We start from the raw sequence: 20173 nt of genomic DNA on the forward strand, positions 1-20173 counted from the left end.
CTGACTGTAAAAAGTCAGCACAACGAAAATAAACTACACCTAAACTTGGTTTATATATGACCCAGATAGACTGCAGGTTATAACTTCTTACCTGAAGTTCAGTTCACCTGACACTCGGACCGGTGACTGCCTTGGGTCTCTCCTCCTCCTGCCTCCCCTCTCCCTCATCCACCTGCTGGCCCCCATCACTTGCTAATGTCACTGAATCTGTGGAAGCTACGCCATAGCCACCACCAAACAACTAAGTTATTTTTACACACCGACCAGCATCTGGCCAATCCACCACCTTTCATTGTTTATACCGTTGCAAAAAAAATAAAAAAAATAAAAAAAATCATCGGGCCATCGAGCAAATGCCGGGTATGCCCGATGGCCAGTCCAGCTATAGTCGTGCCATCAGTTAACCCTTCACATGCCAACTGTGACACGCGTGCCTAGGGTTGCCAACCCCTGGCTTGAAGGTTATTTAAAATGTATTACAAGTCACAGGTTTGCTATCATTGCAGCTTAGTTTTGTTCATATCCTGATTTTATGTAATCTGCAAAGAAAATTAAAAGTATACAATAAAAGTGTATATACAGTGTCAAAAGTATATGCAGACTTCCACTAATATCTGGTTAAATGTCTTTTAGCAAACTGTACTTTGACCAGATGGTTTTGTTAGTCAGCAGCAAGTTTCTGGGAACTGGAATTTATTCACATTAGCTGGTTTCCCGACACAGTTCAAGCTTAAGCTTAGTCTACAAATTTGTATTATGCTGAGCAAGGGCATTCCTGAAGCTTTGTATGTTCCAGAAATAGTTTTGAAAAAACTAAAAAAAAATAAGAAAGAAAAAAGTTATATTAAAAAAGTAGTTGTGTAGTCCTATGAAAGTGTAAAATTGAAGTTATTCAGTAAGTCACTATGCTATCCTGTACAATTTTCTTAAGATAAGATAAGATATGATAACCTTTATTATTCCCACACGTGGGAAATTTGTTGTGTCACAGCAGAAAATGGACAGTGCAAAGTTATAGTAGCAAAAATTAATACAAATACTGGCATAGAATAAGATATTAAGAATAAGATGCTATATGCAATAGAATAAAATACTACATTATCAGGAAAAAGAGAATTGCACTTAGTGTTATTGCACATTTGTGGATGTGTGTGTTTGGTCATCTGTAAAGTCTTTGTTGTGGAGTCTGACAGCAGTAGGAAGGAAAGACCTGCGGAATCTCTCCGCCAGTCTTGCAGTCTTCGTTCAGTATATGCACAAGGACTTGGTGATCCATGCTTGTGTGGTATGTATAAAATTACTATGGAAGCTTATGTTTACTCCTTTACACAAAAGCTAAGGTAGACACTGAACTCAGCAGACATTCAATTGATGTCAACACATAAAATTATAACTTGCCTGCACATTTCTAGGACAAAAAAAATTACTGCTTTCATTTTCATGCAGTGACTCTTTGTAGTGATCACAACACCATCACAACCCAAATTACTGACGCTCATGCCTAGTCAATTACCTTGTAGTCATGTTCTGGTGTGTATGTAAGGCCAAGGATAATAGAAACAAACAAAATTGTGGGATTTTTTTCACTGCTGGATTCCCACTCTTTGTGGTCATTTTTTTCTTTATCTTCCCTGAAACAAAAAGATATTTGTGATGTGAGGGAATGCACGAAGAAATTAAAAAAGTTTTTTTAAATTATTGTGCACATCCCCTCTCATCCTTTCTAATTTGAAAGCTGAAGACTGAAAAGACAAACAAAGTATGAACAAATTACTTAATCTGTAACATAATAAAATATAAAGAAACGTAACTGAGTATTTGCCTTAATTTGCAGAATGTTTGATTTGCCGGCAACAGAATGCTTACACAAACAAACCCGGGATAGTGAGTGAAGCAATGTTACTTGACAAATAGCAAATCATAGCAAATAAATAGAAACAGAATAATGTGTATAATGTGCAAAAAAAGGTCAACACATATGGGACAAATGGAGAGCATTGCAACTGCTCATCCACTTTGTCACACCACTTGCTTCGCCATGTAGGTCACTTTCAGTCACATTGTCTGTGTCATCTGAGCTGAAAAGAGTCTTCCTGGGGCTGCCTCATTGCGGCATGAAGCCCTGCCTCTGCCATGGAGACTTCATGTTTTGGAGTCGTTTGTACAGATTGGTGTAATAATTATCTAACTAAACTTTAGATATTGTAGTGGGAAAAGAATGAATAATGTATGGCATTTGTTTGTTTAGGATAAAAAATTTGGTGTTTCAGTTTTTACCAACTAGTACTACAAAAACAACCAGCACTGTGGAAATATTGCTGGTGGATCTTTACCTGAAGCACAGTAACCTCAGGTTGTTGACAGCCTGGTCACAGTAAGTGTTAAACTACCTAAATAAAATGTAGTGTGATTTCTAATCACCAATTTAGCCATGTCTAATGCCTCGTATTTGGTCCTGTACAGAGATGGGCACCAATCCTTTCACCATCTCTGTAGAGGTGAATGGACTACGCCATTCACCTCTAGATGGCTCAATGACTCCCATGTCAAGCATGTCTTCCACCTCTTGTTTTAATGCTGGCATCAGCTTTGCAGGAACCCGTGAGGTCGTGTCCCTAATAGGTTTTTGATTGGGACAGTGGAGTCGTATTTCATGTTGGATGAGATTGGTGCAACCTGGTTTGGTGCTAAAAAGATCAGCAGGCATAATTGCTTTCAACTCTTTCTGTTGTTTGGAAGTAAGATGACTCACATCAGGAACTGGCTGTTGACCTGCTGTAGAAGGAAAGAACAGCTCCCGTGGTTCCTCCTCTTCAACCGTGGCATGGGCCCAAAACTCTAGCGAAGATGCTGGCTGATCAAACCATTCTTTCAACAAATTTACATGAAATATTTGATACTTCTTGCGACGCTCAGGCATGTACAGTTCATAGGTAAATGGACCCACTTTCCTACTGATCGCATATGGTCCCTGCCACTTGGCAAGGAGACTGTTCTGGGATGATGGAAGAAGCAGCAAAACCTTTTGTCCCTCATGAAAAATCCTCCTACGAGCTGCCTTGTCATAACTCTGCTTCTGACGTTGTTGGACACCAACCAGATGAGTATTGGCCAGCTCTTGGAGCTCCTCAAGCTTATCTCTCATTTTCAGTACGTATTAAAGAACATTGCATTGTTTTCTGGGATTTGGAGCCTCCCAAGCCTCTTTCAACACATTGAGGACCCGGCCTTCGCGGTCTAAAGAAAGCCGGGTAGTACGTCACGAGCTCCCTAGGTGGAGTGAAACTTGCCGTCTGCTCCTTGCTATCTAAAATATAACAGGGCGCTGGCGTAAGCTCTCGACCGTCTCACACTTTCTTTAATTAGTTTTCTGTTTTACGTTTATTCAGCTGTGTGAAAACCCTGGAGGAACCCACCCGGGGGATTATTAAAGTTACATTTAATTTAATCTAATCTAATTACTTTAATCTCAGCCAAACCGATTTACTCACAAACAAATAAAACACTGAAAAAGCCAAACAATAACATTTTAAGTTATCAATGTGATTTATATATCATGTTTAACCTGAGTAGTGAAAGACCGTGGGGGTTTGAAGACGATGTGTCGGTCGGCTCAGATATTTGAAGTTTACACAGCTACATCCTCACCTGAAAATATGTTAAAGGTTTTTTTGCAAACCAGAAAGAGAAATAAGAGTATTAACTAAGTAGCTGCCGTCATTGTTGTAAACTGGAATTGGCTGGGCCATGCTATGAATTCTGCGATATGGTTTTTCAATTTTGTTGTCCGGGTGGAAATTCGGGAGAATGGTGGCTCCGGGATTCTCCCGGAAAAATCGGGAGGGTTTGCATGTATGGTTGTGGCAACATCACTAACCTTGTCAAACACCTCAGAGTAAATCATATCACAGAATATGAGGCGCGTATGTTGAGACGAAGAGGAGGACAGGGACAGGTGCTGCTAGGGTGAGACAGACGTCTCTCATGGAGTCCTTTAGTGCTGCAGGCAGGCAAGGTGTTCAAATAGCGCACAACTTCAGTTTTTTTTATTTATATATGATGAACCCTGCATTATTAAGTGATAAGAACAAGTAATCTGATGTCCTGCAATCATTATGACGCTATAATTTGAGATACAATAAATAAATAAGTTTTTGTACAAAGTATCGGTATCGGATCAGTATCGTCGATACCACCCTGAATATTACTTGGTATTGGATCAGAAACGAAATCAGTGGTATCGCACATCACTACTGTTTGCGTTTTTCCCCTCCCTCGTCCAGAGTGGTTTTGCTGCGTCTGTCTACGTCTCCCTGCATCTCCATTTGTGTCTCTAGGTTTCTGGTTTGTTTTCTATTCTTAGTTTTCCCAGTTTAGGTTTACTCAGTTCTGTTTTTCGCCACCCTCGCCTTTGTTACTTGAACACGCTTCTTCAATAAAGGTTCCTCACCTCAGTTGTGCTGCATCTTGGGTCCTTCAATAATTTACACACGTCTTGTCCCGCAAACCGTGACACTATGTACATTTCATTTATCCACCATCATACAATAAGCCAAAAAGAGGTCAGACCAGATAATGCAAAGCATTAAATAATCAATATTCATCTGAAGAAAGCTTACCAGTTAGAAAAAACGGTGGTATAGTGGTTAGCACTGTCGCTTAGCTAGAAGGACTCAGGTTTGATTCCGGGGGTCAACCGGGTGCCTTTCTGTGTGGAGTTTGCATGTTCTCCATGTGTATGCGTGGGTTTCCTCTGGGTACTGTGGTTTTCTCCCACAATCCAAAGACATACATATCTGTATGATGTACTGGCGACCTGTCCAGGGTTCCCCACCTCTCACTGTCTCAAAGACAGCTGGGATACGCTCCAGGACCCCTGCGACCGTTACGGGGATAAAGCAGCTTGGAAAATGAATGAATGAAAAAAAAAAGGTTTTTGATGTCACAGAATAAATCAGTGTAATGTGGGTTTTGTTTTGTTTTAACAGATCATGGCTCAGCAGTGGACTGTTGGAGAAGTATCTCTTTGGCTTGAGGAAAATGAATTGGCAGATTTTCAACAGGTCTTTGTAGGTGAGCATTTCTGTGGATGTGCCATATCAGTGTCCATGGTGCCCCACAAGAAAACCAACAAATGAAAAATAGCTGAAATATCAACAGATATATTATGAAAGTAAATAGGGATTCTTCATTGCCTGCGGACTAAAAGACTGTCCCAGAAAATTCTTGTCTGTGAAATCTTTGAAAAATCACATAAGGAAGAAACAATAATATATTAGAGTCTGCCCCAGACTGTGAGACTGTGACCCTGTCATCCAGGAAACTGTTGAATCTCCCGGATCATCTGAACTAGCTCTGAGTGAACTTATAGAGAACTTTACAGAGACTGTGAGAAACCAATTGGCATTGTTTTCTTTGAATCTTCAAGAGAAAAGCATTGTAAATAGAAAAGTTCAAACATTTGTTCTTAATGAAGTAGAGTCACTTTTCAAGTATTTTATTGAAAACTATAGGGAGATATTTACTCAATGTTTGCAGACTCTTAATTTTGATATATCAAGTCTTCATTATATTGATGGCAGTAGTTTGGTAGAACATTGCTTCAGTGTAGTCAGGAATACATTAACTAGACAGATACCGTGTTGAGAAATGAAACTTGATTGAACCCGTTGAATGTATCCTGGGGATAGATCCTTTTTACTGGGAAACAGGACACTTTTAAGTATATTCCACTTCTAAAAGTTTTAAAACAAATATTTAAGCCAGATCCCTGTGCTCCTGAAACCTTAACAGATTTTAGTGAAATTTTAGTGAAATTTACAAAGAACATGAGTTTTTTAACACAGGCAACCTACAAACTACAGATGACCGTGGCCTTCAGCGGATTGTCAGACAGAAGATTCAAGAATCTGGCAGATTGGAATGAGCCAATGTCGGAAGCAACTCAACTGAACCAAGGAGAAGATGGACTGGACTGTTGGCCAGTGGTCAAACGTCCTGTTTTCCGATAAAAGTAAAGTGTGCCTTTCATTCAGGAATCAAGGTCCAAGGGTTTGGAGGAAGATGGGTGAGGAACAGAACCCAAGCTGCTCGAGGTCCAGTGTGAAATATCGACAGTCAGTCATGATTTGGGGTGCAGTGTCCGGTGCAGGTGTTGATAAACTCTGTTTTCTTAAATCCAAGGTCACCGCAACAGTCTACCAGAATGTTTTAGAGGATTTCATGATTCCTCCTGCTGAGGATCTGTATGGAGATGCAGATTTACATCTATACACAATACTAGAACAATGGCTGCAGCCTACAGCCTTTAAATTCATCATTAAAATGATGTCTGTAAACACATCAGTCCAGATGTATGTTACCCCATTACTTTATGATACTCAGAGTTAAAAGAACCGAGACAGAGTGATTAAAATAATAGCTGTCAGTTCTCTCATTCAGTATATTATTGCCCTCTAACAAGACGGGAGATGACACTACTCATTTCAATTAATCTATTTTAATACACGAATGTACACATTCATTTTCAGCTGGACAAAAATTATGATGATCAAGAACCATGTGCAGTTTTTTATGCCTGTCTTTATTAATGCATTTTGAAAATGAATACACGAAAGCTAGATGTTTTATAAATTAATCAAATCCCTGCATCTAACACAGTATGCTTAATATGAGCATTGAATGTCCACTATATTTCAATGAGTATAATTTAAGCATCTACAGCATCTGTACCTGGTCAAATGTGTGGTAAAGATACAGATAGTCAAAAACAATGAAAAACGTTGAAATTGATTCCATTCACCACTTTTCTCTGTATGCTCTGTCATTATAGAGGCCCTGAATGTTGTGCTATATACAATAAATGATGTGAAAATCATTTTCACAGAGGTCGTAAAGTTACTAAATCACTGCTGATATTTTGGTTGATGCTTAGATCAGCAACTTTCCAGTAGAGATGGTCCCCTGTTATCTACTTTTTCCCAGGCAAGCATGAGCGAGAATCTACAGCTTTCTACTTCCCAAGGACACGTAGTCTAATGCCTTTATTTTTCAGGGCTGTGTTCACTTAATACTATACTATATAACTTTATAACACTTATTAATAAAAAGCATAGCATTATTCAGGCACTTCAATTAATTTTTCTCAACACCTGTTGAAAAGCATGCAAGCATCACACCACATATGGCAAATATAGTTCCATTTTATAAAGTACACTGTTGAAATTATAAACTTATCAGTAATTTTTTAGTAAATGGATGTCACTGATAAATCAGTGGTGATTCACCGGCAATTGTTTAACAAACTTTGTTTTTTGTTGAATTCATCAGCAGCTGTGGAGGGATGCATTCGAATATCTTCTGTTCCACTTTTTCAGCTTTCAGGTGGTGAAAAAGCTAAAAAATTGTGCTGAAAAGAGCAGAAGAGGCTGAAAATTGTGCTAAAAAGAGGTGAAAAAGCTGAAAATTGTGCTAAAAAGAGGTGAAAAAGGAGAACTTTGTGCTGAAAAAAGGTGAATTAGCAGATTTTCTGCTGAAAAGAGGTAAAGAAGCTGAAGTTTGTGCTGAAAACAGCTGAAGAAGCTGGAATTTGTGCTGAAAAGTAGTGAAAAACTACTCACGGCATTCACGCAATAAAGAATAAAGAGAAATAGGAATGCATTCACACAATGAGTTTGGGTGTTGGGAGGATGATCTGTAATTGGTTAGGGAACTAACACTCATGGAGGGGGTCAGTTTCATCTATGTTGCAAGGACCTTCACTTTCCCTCAGCTTTAGTGAGCATTTCAGCATCTAACAGTTCTCTTAACTTTAAAAAGGTTGATTGAATTCAACTAGACACAATGCTTTTCAGTGGGAGAATCATTTCATCCCTCAGCCATTAGTTGTGTGCGATACTGCATATTTTGATATTGATCCGATACCAAGTAAATACGGGCCAGTACCGCCGATACCAATACCGATACTTTTTCAATAAAGGTGGATGCATCACTGAATTGCTAAATCTCAATTAATTTTCATGACCTGAAGTGTTTTTTGTGATGATTCCTTTTTTATTCTTAAGTAGTAAAAACCCAGGACATAATTAGGACAAAGTTTATAATTAAATTAAAAAATGCTTTATTATTGTGGCGGGGCATGGTCTGCAATGCAGCTGCCTCGCTGGTTTAAAATCTGTGCTCTGCTTGTGCTGTCGTTGTTGTTGGTGGTGATGTGTACAGCTGGCTTCGGAAGAGCTGCAGCCGTTGAATGTACTGTTACAGCAACCGTGTGATTATTGTAAGGGTGGACGGTGCGCAACTCGGGATGAGCCGGAGGCTGGCAAGCCAGCAGGACAGACATCATTTTAATCATGAGTTAAAAGGCTGTATTCTGTGCATAAATATAACAGGGCTCAGTGCTGGTTCTTGGTCTGAGCTACTTGAAGATTTATTTGTGAAGAGCACATTAGTTTACACAAAATAGTAGCTAGCTTGTACTGTTGGAAAGTAATATTAACATAAGCTAACGTGATCTTAAAAGAATGGGGGTACATGGGGTCATGCAAGCGTTAGCTATGTTAGCATGTTACTCCAACTGGTCTCCAGGCTGTCCACAGGTGCACACTCTGATGTTCAGCCTTCCATTTCATTGCAGAGACCCTTCATTCTTCATATATCTGTGTTGGGCAGAGTGTAAATCCCGAGGCTGTATGGCCTTTTGTACAAGCACGTGTACACTTCATAGCAGTGCAAAGCTATTGGCACAAACAGCAGTGTAGCAAAATCCATTCAAACAGCTTGCTTCAGTCTTACAAATCAGAGTGCTCATTACATCGCATAATTTGCATTGCTTCTGGATTTTGGAAACGAGAACCAAAATCCAAAAGTTAATCTGTTAGCTAATCCAGTAGTTAACCCAAAGCTAATACATTTGCTAATATAATACCTAATCCATGAGCTAACAGTAAAGTAAATCCAGTGAGGAAATTGGTTTTCAAATCAGAATCGCTATTTTCAGTCACAAATAAACATTTGATTTTTTAATACATTTACTTTTTTCCCTTTTTAAATTGTATTTTTTAAAATAAATTCATTCGTTTTTGTGAAATGAATTGTTGATTTGAAATATTTGTTAATGGATTCATCATTTGTTTTTGAAATATTAATTTATAAATAGTGTTTTTATGTTAAACTATTAAATAATAAATGACTTCAGTAATGTTGAAATAAGATGAGATAAGATAACTCTTTATTGTCATACCTGATACAATAGCACAACAAAATGGAAACTGTCCCATGTGGCCACTAAACACAACAAAACACAACCACCCATTTGGAAAAGAAATATTAAAAACTTATAAAAGACTTGCAGATGTGGCCTACTTCATATAGTGAATCATATAAGGCTTATATGATTTACTCATGAAAGTGGCCACTTTCTCATTACTTTCATATATTGTTTTAGTAAGTATCCAAAACATAGAAGTTTCATTTATATAATTTTTTCAAGGTATCTTATATCTGTTTTCACTCTTGTATGCTTTTCATACAAGTTTCACACAAGACAGATACAAACTTTATAAGATTTCAATATGGACAGTGTTAGTCAAGTTACTTGAAAATAGTAATTAGTTACTAATTATTGATTACTTCTTTAAGAAAGTAATCCTGTTACTTTACTGATTACCCATTTTCAAAAGTAGTACTTTATTACTTAGTTACTTTTTAAAAACATGACACACAACCTAATTAAATTTGTAATGGTCTTTTGCATTTAATGCTTCATTGAGCTGTATGTCCGGATCTTGCTCTTTTTCACCATCTGGTGGTGCACTGTGGAGGCTACAGTTGTTTGCAGTTTGGGTCTCCACCCGACCGTTTTATTTGCTAACGAATTTCCGATTAAAATAGTTTTTGTCTTTAAAAAAAAGGTATTGATTCATTAAATCCTGAATTGATTTTTAAATATAAACATACGGTGCCAGAAACGCCAGGATCTTAGGTTAATTACCTTTAATTACCACGGGCTTGCCGGCGGGCCCAATTTACAAGCACTGTTTAAATGATCCTAACTCCGTCATCGTTTATGCTAGAATAAAAATGCGAATGGTTTTGAAAAGAAGAGAAGCAGAGCTTTACGGGGATATTCGGTGCTTTACGCTAGCATGAAGCATACACAAGCTAATCCTGTCTGAACTCAGAAGCAAAACTCCACCTCCAATTTTACCATGTGCGCATCACGCTACTGTAACTCTTCAAGCATTTGAGCAAGAGATGAATTTTAAACAGCGACTGAAAACTGAGAAGACGAGCTTTACAAGACTTTATGGTGCATTATTCAAATGCACATGCAAAGACGGTCCCATCACTGAGCAGAGACCGGTGTTGCGCAGCGGAAGGTTCGGAATTTTGAAAAATCTTATAGTGAACAGAGAAAGAAGAGAGAGAAAATGTCAAGAAAAAGTGAAAGACCGAGAAAGCTACCCAGAAGGTTCATAGAGGAGGAAAATGACCTGGAAGGAACAGGAACAGAAGGAACCAAGCTCGTCTGGAGTTGCTCAATCTAAACAAAAGTAAGTAATGAATTTTGCAAACATAAGAAAATGGAGATTTACTTACCTGGGTGATTGAGAATGCATCAAGATAAGAAAATAAAAATTTTGCTAAACCCAAGTTTCTGCTTTGTGTGATTTTTTTGTTATTATTATCTGTAACTTTATTAGTTTCAATTATCAATTATTTTTTACATATTCTATACATACTTTCCATTATTATTATGCTATTTTACAATTCTTTTAGTTTTTTTGTCTCTATGTATGCACTTACCTTTACCTTTAGTTACCTTTATTCACAGCTAATGCATGATTATCTTTTAGGCAAGTTTCTGCTGTACAGACCTCCTCTGTAATGGAGAGGAGTCTCAGCCAGGGTCAGACTTGCGGACAGCGGGATCAAACATCTGGGAATCCTATTCGCTGGAAAACTGCTAAAACCCTGATGTGGTTCCCCAGCCACCAAGGTTTATCCCCAAAAGAACCCCTGGTGTACAGCCACCTCTAAATTGTGGAAATCCATCAGCTGGTGAAATATTTTCACATTTTTTTATGCTGATGTCCTCAAAATGCTGTGTACAAACACCAACAAAAATGCAGCAAGAAATCTATAGAGAGGGAGGAGGTTTGAATGGAAGGAGCTAACACCAGTAGATATAAAGAAATATCTTGGACTGCTACTCTACATGGCTGTTTTGCGCCTCCCAAAGAAGACTTCTGGAGGACAAAAACAATTTTTCAAACTCCCTTTCCTGTCTCTATTATGTCCAGGAATCAGTTTTTTATAATATCAGCTAATACTGGATCACATGAGTGATCCAGCTGAAGATGTCAAAAATGACAAGAAAAAAGGCAGGTCTTCATTAGGTCAGGCCTCTTCTTGAAATGATGAGGATCCGAAGCATGTCCCTGTATCATCCGAGGCAGAATATTTCTGTGGATGAGAGTATGGTTGATACAAAGGCCAGGTTGGGAATCAAAAAATATATGAGAGACAAACCAACTAAATGAGGGCTCAAGTTTTTTGTACTAGCTGATGTAAATGGGTACACCATAGATTTCAAGCTATACACAGGCAAATCCAAAGTGGCCTCTGGATCTCCTTTGATGTGGTCACATCTCTCATCAAGAAGGACTATGTTGGCTCTGCCTACATCATATACTGTGACAATTTCTACACAAGCCCCCTCCTCTTCCATCACTTGGGCCAGCAGGGATTTGGGGCTTGTGGCACCTACAGGCAAGGGAGAACAGGTGTTCCATCCACCCAAGAAAATGCCCTAACTAAAAAATCACAGAGAGGGTCAATAAGGTGGATTAGAGATGGTGACTTATTATTTATGAAGTGGATGGACACCAGAGAAGTGTCAATCTGCAACAACATCCACACTGTCTACACCGGTGACACAGTGTTACAATGGCAGAAAGGGGAAGATGGTGAGCGTCGAAGGGTCCCTGTCCCTAGGCCCCTAGCAGTGGCTGACTACAGCCGCTACATGGGAGGAGTGGACACGTCGGACCAGATGCTGGCAACTCACTCAGTCCACCGTAAAACCCGGAGGTGGTACATTACGGTTTTCCCGCATTTCCTGGACATTGCTGTGACCAACAGCTACAATAATTCATAAAGAATTATGTGCCAAACAGCAGCAGAAGCAGCAAAGTCGCCAGGAGTTCCAGGAAGCCTTATTTGCTCATCTTCTTGGTGTTTCTCTGAAACCTGAATGCCCACCAGCACCTGGCTCCAACCATTTTCTTGTCCCCACAAGCAGCAGGGAAGGACAGTTCAAAGGGAAGCATGGCCACCCAGGGAAGGCGAAAGTGCATTCTGTGCAAAAGAAAAACTCCCTGGCAGTGTGAGCAGTGCAGTGTAGCTCTCTGTCTCCAGGTGAGTAGGAACTGCTTCAGGATCATTCACACAGGCCCAAAAACGCTTGGATATTTGTAATATAAAAAGGCCAATAAATGAAAAACTGAAAGAGCAGGGCTAAAAGACTTTTTTGTATATATTTATTATAGTTCATATTGCAACTTGATGTTGTGTTATATTTTGTTCATGTTGAATATCAGTTTCCAGTTAATTATAAATCTCAAAAAACAAAGTTCATTTTTTTTGTTTTGTTTTTTAAACTGTTGTTCCATTGTCATAACAATAAAATAACGTAAAATGTCTGCCAGGTATTGAAAGCTAAGGTTATTCTGAATAAAGGGGCAAAAGCATTCACTTATAGTATGATTTCTGGTCCTTTTACAGCCAAAACTACCAAATAAGTCCAGGCAGCCTAAATGATACTTGGACAATTTCAACAACCACCAAACAGCTAAAACAGTAGTGATGGGATTTCCGGCTCTTTTTGGAGAACCGGCTCTTTTGGCTCGGCTCACTAAAAAGAGCCGGCTCTTTCGGCTCCCAACTGGCTCTTCGGGTTGTTTTGTTGCTTTAATTAATTAATTATCAACAACAATGTAAAATTACACACAAAAGGAATTAGTAATATAAAAAAATGTGGTTTTCTTTATGTATGTTTATATATAAATATTTATGGGGGCCCCTAGAGACAAAAACACGTACAAACTCCAAAGCACGTACAAACTCCAAAACACATTGCTAGTGTTAACTGAACTTCCAAAACAGAGCTACCTAGATCACTTAAATTACACAATTGAAAGCATGTGTCTATTGTTTTTGTATTAATACACAAATACTCATATATATATATATTCAAATAATTAATAAAAGAAATTCATTTACCTGTTACTACCACACACCCAATCCGATTGTTGGTAGTGATGTGCGGATCGATCCTGAAATATCGATTCCTCCGATACCAATCATTTATGTTCTAGAATCAATTCTCACATTAAAATATCGATATTTTAGTAATTTACAGTAAATTTGTAGTTTATCATTAACAGGAACACAGTGGAAAGAAACTATAACATTCGGATTGTCTACATTCAAAGGAACTACTTCCTCTTCCGCCTTTCATAGTCATGTGCGAAATACGGCTGTATAAATGTCTCGCAGCGCCTTGGCGTGCGCACTCACAACAATGGCTGAGCGTAATTGTGCGGACGTATTTTACCTCCACAAACAGCTGAGATGTGGATTGCGATACATGTGGCAAAAAAGTGCTCCAAGAGTGAGGTGTTGTGGCCGTAGCCTACTAGGGAGACATTCAAAAGGTCTGTTGGGGGGGGGGCGTGATAAATACATTTTACAGGGTTTATTTATCGGATAAAATACGTTAAATCACCGTTATTATTGGCCGGCCTGGAAACAGCGGGGGTGTCCAAATTCAGAGGCTGCTTCCACCTGAGTACCCGGCCTTCGCGGTCTAAAGAAAGCCAGGTTGTACGTCACGAGCTCCCTCGGTGGAGGGTGAATACAACTGGGCGCTGACGTAAACTCTCGACCGTCTCACACTTCTGTTTAATCATTTTCTGTTTGACGTTTTTCAGCTGTGTGAAAACCCCGGAGGAACCCTCCTTGAGGGATTAATAAAGTTACATTTAATCTAATCTAATAACTTTAATCTCAGCCAAACCGATTTACTCACGAACAAATAAAACACTGAAAAAGCCAAACAATAACATTTTTAAGTTATCAAAGTGACTTGTATATCATGTTTAACCCGAGTAGTGAAAGACCGCGGGGGTTTGAAAACAATGTGTCAGTTGGCTCAGATATTTGAAGTTTACACAGCTACATCCTCACCTGAAAATATGTTAAAAGTTTTTTGCGACCCAGAAAGAGAAATAAGAGTGATATTAAAACTAAGTAGCTGCCGCCATTGTTGGAAACTGGAATTGGCTGGGCCGCGCTATGAATTCTGTGATATGGTTTTTCAATTTTGTTGTCCGGGTGGAAAATCGGGAGAAATTCAGGAGAATGGTGGCTCCGGGAGATTTTCGGGAAGGGCACTGAAATTCGGTATTCTCCCGGAAAAATCGGGAGGGTTGGCATGTATGGTAACACATATGGCAACATCACTAACCTTGTCAAACACCTCAAGAGTAAATCATATCACAGAATATGAGGAGTGTATGTTGAGGCGAACTGGAGAGGAGGAGAGGGACAGGTGCTGCTAGGGCGAGACAGACGTCTCTCAGGGAGTCCTTTAGTGCTGCAGGCAGGCAAGGTGTTCAAATAGGCACAACATCAGGTTTTTTATTTCTATATGATGAACTCTGCATTATTAAGTGATAAGAACAAGTAATCTGATGCCCTGTAATCATTATGACGCTATAATTTGAGATACAATAAATAAAATACATTTTTGTACAAAGTATCGGTATCGGATCAGTATCGTCGATACCACCCTGAATATTACTTGGTATCGGATCGGAAAGGAAATCAGTGGTATCGCACATCACTAATTGTTGGTACTTCCTGGCTTGTGTAGCCACTAGGAAACAAAAGTTCAACACTGCCCCTAGCATCCTGGAGCACTTCCGTTGTGTTTTGGAATTTGTACGTGTTTTGGAATTTGTACGTGTTTTGGAATTTGTACGTGCTTTGTCTCTAGGGGCCACTGTAAATATACTTTTATTTATTCACTCCACATAAAATTAATAAATAAATTATAAAATACAAAAAGCAACTATTTACATTTCAACTTTTAACTACTTAAATTTTCAGCTTTTTCCTTTTAAACAAATTTAAAGTGAAACAACACAAAACACTGCAAACCACAACACAGTAAAATATAAATTGAAATATGAAAAAAGAAAAAGAAAGAACGCCCAGATCTTTAGTTAAGGGAAAGGTCGGCATTTAGAAATATTAATATCACACTCAACTGACTGCGTTTTATTTTCCCACTAATGGGTGGACAGTTCTTAGGTGCCTGTGCATGTTGTTTGTGGAACCGGCTCTATATGATATCCTTTTCTTGCAGACTCTACACTCTGCCTTTGTTTTATCAATAAGATTGAAATGGTTCCAGACTTTGCTTCTTTTCTTAGTGTCACTTATTTTCTTTACCATACCTTTCCAATGTGACGGTGTTGTCTCTTGTTGTTGCTCCTAGCTCTCTTTCTTTCCCTCTCCCTCCTGCTCTTGTTGTGTGCAGTGTTGCCAACTCCTCAGTAAGGAAAATCGCTATTGGCTGTCCTAAAAGTCGCTAGAAGTCGCTAAATGACGCCATCGCCTAATTTGCATAATTGGTCATGCTAATCTAATTGTAACCTATGTTGTTGGAGAGAGAAATAACATCGTGGAAGAGATGTAAAGTGAGTAAAAAACATCCTAAATGCATTTAGAGTTTATTTAGAACTACAAATTAAATTTCTTTTAGCAATTATTGTTTTTTTAATGTCACAATTCCAACCCTGCTCCTTTACCTGGGCTTGGACCGGCAAAAGTGACCCGAAATAGGTGCTCTGGTGGAGTTACTTTGTGTGTGTGTGTGTTTTTTTAGAGAAAAAGTCACTAAGGGGTCTGAAAATTCGCTAACTATAGCGACAAGGTCGCTAAGTTGGCAACACTGGCTGTGTGCTACTGCTGTTGTGAGTGTAACTACCGCCCCGCCCCTCAGCTCAGCGCTGAGCAGAGGGGGAGGGGCGCAAACGCAAGGCTCTGTTTGGCGTCTCTGCTCCGCGCAAACACAAGGGTGACTTGCAGCGTGAAGCGAAAAAAAAAGTGAAAGAGAGGGCAAGAGAAAGAAAAAAAAAAACATGGCTCCCAATAAGGAGCTGGCTCGCATCGTTCACTTCAAAGACCCGGCTCTAAGAGCCATTTCGTTCGCGACCGACCTATCACTATAAAACAGCAAAGGAGAGCAGGGGCCCGTTCCTCGTACCTCGCTAAGTAAGTTAGCTGGATTAGATTGTTGACGATTTCGCGTGATCTTGGATCGTTCGGTTCCCCGAAGCTCATCCGGGACTTGCTGTCATAGCAACAGAGCCGTAAGCGTAAACCTGCTCGGGAGCAGGTTTACTTTATGTAAACAGGATTAGATCGCGGCCACGCAGGTATGTCCGCTTCATTATACGAAAGCAACAGCGACATTCCGCCACTGTTTCACCATAAATAAATAACATCAATGTAACTAAAGATAATGCAGCACTTGATCCTTTTATTGATTCCACACAGATACATACAGGTCAGTCCCTAAAAAAAGGGAAATGTACTAGTAATCACGCTATGTCATGTAGGTGATCACGCCAGATGCAACACACATTCCAGAGTAGTAATAGCAAATTACGTCGTGTAATCAAGATGACAGACCACGGCTATAAAAGCGAAGGTGGAAGTGGGAAGTTTGTCGCAGCCATGTCCCGTCCGTTTGTACGCGAGCCACCCATTGCGGAAGGTGCAAGAGTGATAAGGAGAGTGTTCAGAATCCAACGTATATTGCGGGATAGACAGGATCCTTTAGCACAGCGCGACAGTGTGCTCATAGAGAGATACCGATTTTCCCGTGAGGGTATCATCTACCTAACCAACTTGCTGGATCCCCATGTTAAGAGTACCACTCACCGTAGTCGGGCATTAACAACTGCACAAACTGTGTGCATTGCCTTGCATTACTTTGCGAGTGGCACGTTTCTGTACGCTGTTGGAGACGCAGAGAACATTGGCAAAAGTGCCGTCTGCCGGGCCATTCGCAAAGTGTACCTGGCACTCAAGCATTTCCTGGGTGTGTTTGTGGTTTTTCCAAGCCACTTAAGACCACAGGTCGTCAAACAGGGCTTTTTTGCCATTGCAGGTACAGTAAATTCGATAGTGAATGTGATGCAATCATGACCTATGTCGGTAACTGTAGCTCGATCGTCCACAGGCTTCCCGAATGTGATTGGTACCATAGACTGCACACACATTGCGATCAAGGCCCCCCCAGGCCCCAATGAAGGGGACTTTGTCAATCGAAAGGGGGGCCACAGTATAAATGTGCAGGTGGGTAATACTAACATTCCAGATGGCAATATATAATGGGAGGAGTGTGTTCACATATAATGGAATCCCTCAGATGGTGTGTGACTCTATGTGCCATATCACAAATGTGGAAGCTAAATGGCCCGGATCAGTGCATGACTCAAGGATCTTCAGAGAGTCAGGGTTATGCACATCATTTGAGCGTGGTAAGTAAAAGAGGCTTATTTAGATATTTCATACTCATTTCGGGCCTACCATAACAGCATTTCCCCATTACACAGGGGCCTACGATGGGATTCTCCTCGGAGACAGAGGTTATGCATGCAGGCAGTACTTCATGACACCGTTCCCTGACCCCAACCCTGGGCCACAAACCCGCTACAATGCAGCTCTAGCCAGGACAAGGGCACGCATTGAAATGACCTTTGGCCAACTGAAGGAACGATTTCAGTGTCTGAAACGCCTGAGGGTTGCACCTGACAGGGCATGTGACATTATTGTTGCATGTGCCGTACTGCACAACATTGCCACCATCAGAAAAGAGAGGACCCCCGTGGTGGAGGTGCAGCCTGATGATGACCTCCAGCCAGTGCACTTGGACCAACCTAGTGGCAGAGCTGCACGGGACAGGATTGTGCAACACAATTTCGAATAATAAAAAAATGACATGACATTTTCTATTGACGTTTATTTGAGCATCTTTGTCTGTCCCATCACACACAAGCCAGTCATCAGTTGCCTGGAAAAACAGATCATATATACTGTGTCACGCAAGGTCAGCAATAGTGCTCCGTATGAAAGTGTATTCTTACTTACTCTGGAGTTCCTTTTGAAGCAACTCGATTTCCAGTTGGAGTTTATGCCTCATTAGAGCTTGTAGTTCGATTTCACCTATGAGCTTTTGTTTCTTCAGCTCAGTATACTCCATTTTTTGCTGGAGACTTCTCTTGTAGAGCAGACGAATGTCACCCTGTGTCAATTGTAGTGACAACATTTAACGGGGAATACATGTCATGTAGGCAGTATAATTAATCACAACACTGCCCACCTCTGTATCAGACCTCTCTGCCGGCCTCTTGGCCTGCAAATCATACTGCAGTCAGACACACATGGCAGTACACAAGTAGATGGCAATTCAGGCCAATTCATGCATGTACTCACAGGGTCTTCCTCCAAACCACAGTCATCTGACAGGGTTGCGTCACTGTCCTGTGCAATGGTAACACAATGGTGTTACAAAGGGATGTGGTACAGCCTATTGGTCTGTACAATTGGGTGGGGACAGATATATGTATATCTCCCAACTTACTATGCATGCTCCAGTCACCCCTTCCATGGGAACAGGTAAAAGTGATGGAGTGTCATGTAACACTACACACAGAGAAAACCCACAGTGCCAATGAATGTCACAGTACGAATAGCATTTTCATTAAGGCAACAACCACATATTCTACATTGTGCAAATGGAATCATGAGCCCATTCACCAGTTATGTAGGTGCTGCTGCTACTGCACCCCGGCTTCTGGTCTACGGAAGAGCTGCCCCCAGGGATGCCCTCAACAATGGGTCTGGTGGCGTTCAACCTTAGGGCCAGCTCCTCTGCTGGGGTGTGACGAGGGGGTGCAGGACCACCACCTGTCTTTTGTTGCTCTGCCCTTTTCTTGGTTGCTGTTATACACAAACACAGGGATTGTTTCAGGGTGTCTTTTCAAGAGACTGACAGCAATATGAGTGATAGATATTACCATTCTGTAGTATGTTCTTGTATTTCACTTTTACTTGTTCCCATGTTCTGGTGGGTCCGGTTGTGGCTCTAATGTGTAAGAGGATATCATGTGATATGATTTGATATGATAAAATATGATATGGTATGGTGTCATGTAATATGTTGGATTACTTACGCGTTTAATTTGTCTGCAACTTTCTGCCAGCCCTCTCTCCTTGCTTTTGCAGCCTTTGCAGTGTTCCCTTGCGTTTTAATTACACTCTGGTACTCCTGAAATCCCTCAATCAAGAGTTCTTGCTCTGCTGCGGTGAAATACTGGGCGCGCTCCTTCGACATTTTCGCCGACCAATCAGAGGGTTGCCGATCACTGTTTCTGCTATCGATGCGTATCCCCCTTTACGACACCCAGTGATCGCACATTACTTCAGCCAGCTGTACTAATCGTCAACAGCAGGTGTGTTCGGGGAACCGGATTAGCGAGCTCACGGTTAGCGCGATGGTTTGGTCTTGGATGTGTCATTTGATCTTGGATGTAGTGAGCGACGTATGAAGAACGGGCCCCAGGTAAATGGATTCTGCACTAAGACGTAAACACTAGTGATGACTGCGAACAAAATGGCTCTTAGAGCCAAAAGCACGTACAAACTCCAAAACACGTAAAAACTCCAAAACACGTAAAACTTGTAAAAGAAAAAGTGGTTTTATTTCTATGTTTATATATAAATATATGCGGTGGTCCCTAGAGACAAAGCACGTACAAATTCCAAAGTATGATCAAACTTTTCTTTTTTTAAATTATTTGAATATATAATGAGTGCTTGTGTATAAATACACAAACAATACACATATGCTTTCAATTGTGTAATTTAAGTGATCTAGGTAGCTCTGTTTTGGAAGTTCAGTTAACGCTAGAAATGTGTTTTGGAGTTTGTACGTGCTTTGTCTCTAGGGGCCACCGCATATATAAACATATATAAATAAAACTCCTTTTTTTTACATTAGTAATTCCTTGTGTGCAGAATTTTATATTATTGT

The 20173-nt window shown here is 40.2% G+C and overlaps 1 long non-coding RNA gene across 1 annotated transcript; it reads right to left on the bottom strand.

Annotated features, from left to right (window-relative positions):
- Nucleotides 1-18480: 18480 nt before the first annotated feature.
- LOC120718599 lies at nt 18481-19772 on the bottom strand. The gene is made up of 3 exons (XR_005692527.1): nt 18898-19772; nt 18722-18783; nt 18481-18621 (listed from the first exon to the last, which is right to left on the bottom strand). It is a non-coding gene; the product is annotated as an uncharacterized LOC120718599 (long non-coding RNA).
- Between the last annotated feature and the right edge of the window lie 401 nt (nt 19773-20173).

The sequence above is a fragment of the Simochromis diagramma genome, unplaced genomic scaffold, assembly GCF_900408965.1.
Source record: "Simochromis diagramma unplaced genomic scaffold, fSimDia1.1 OVJJ01000444.1, whole genome shotgun sequence".
Taxonomy (NCBI): Eukaryota; Metazoa; Chordata; class Actinopteri; order Cichliformes; family Cichlidae; genus Simochromis; species Simochromis diagramma.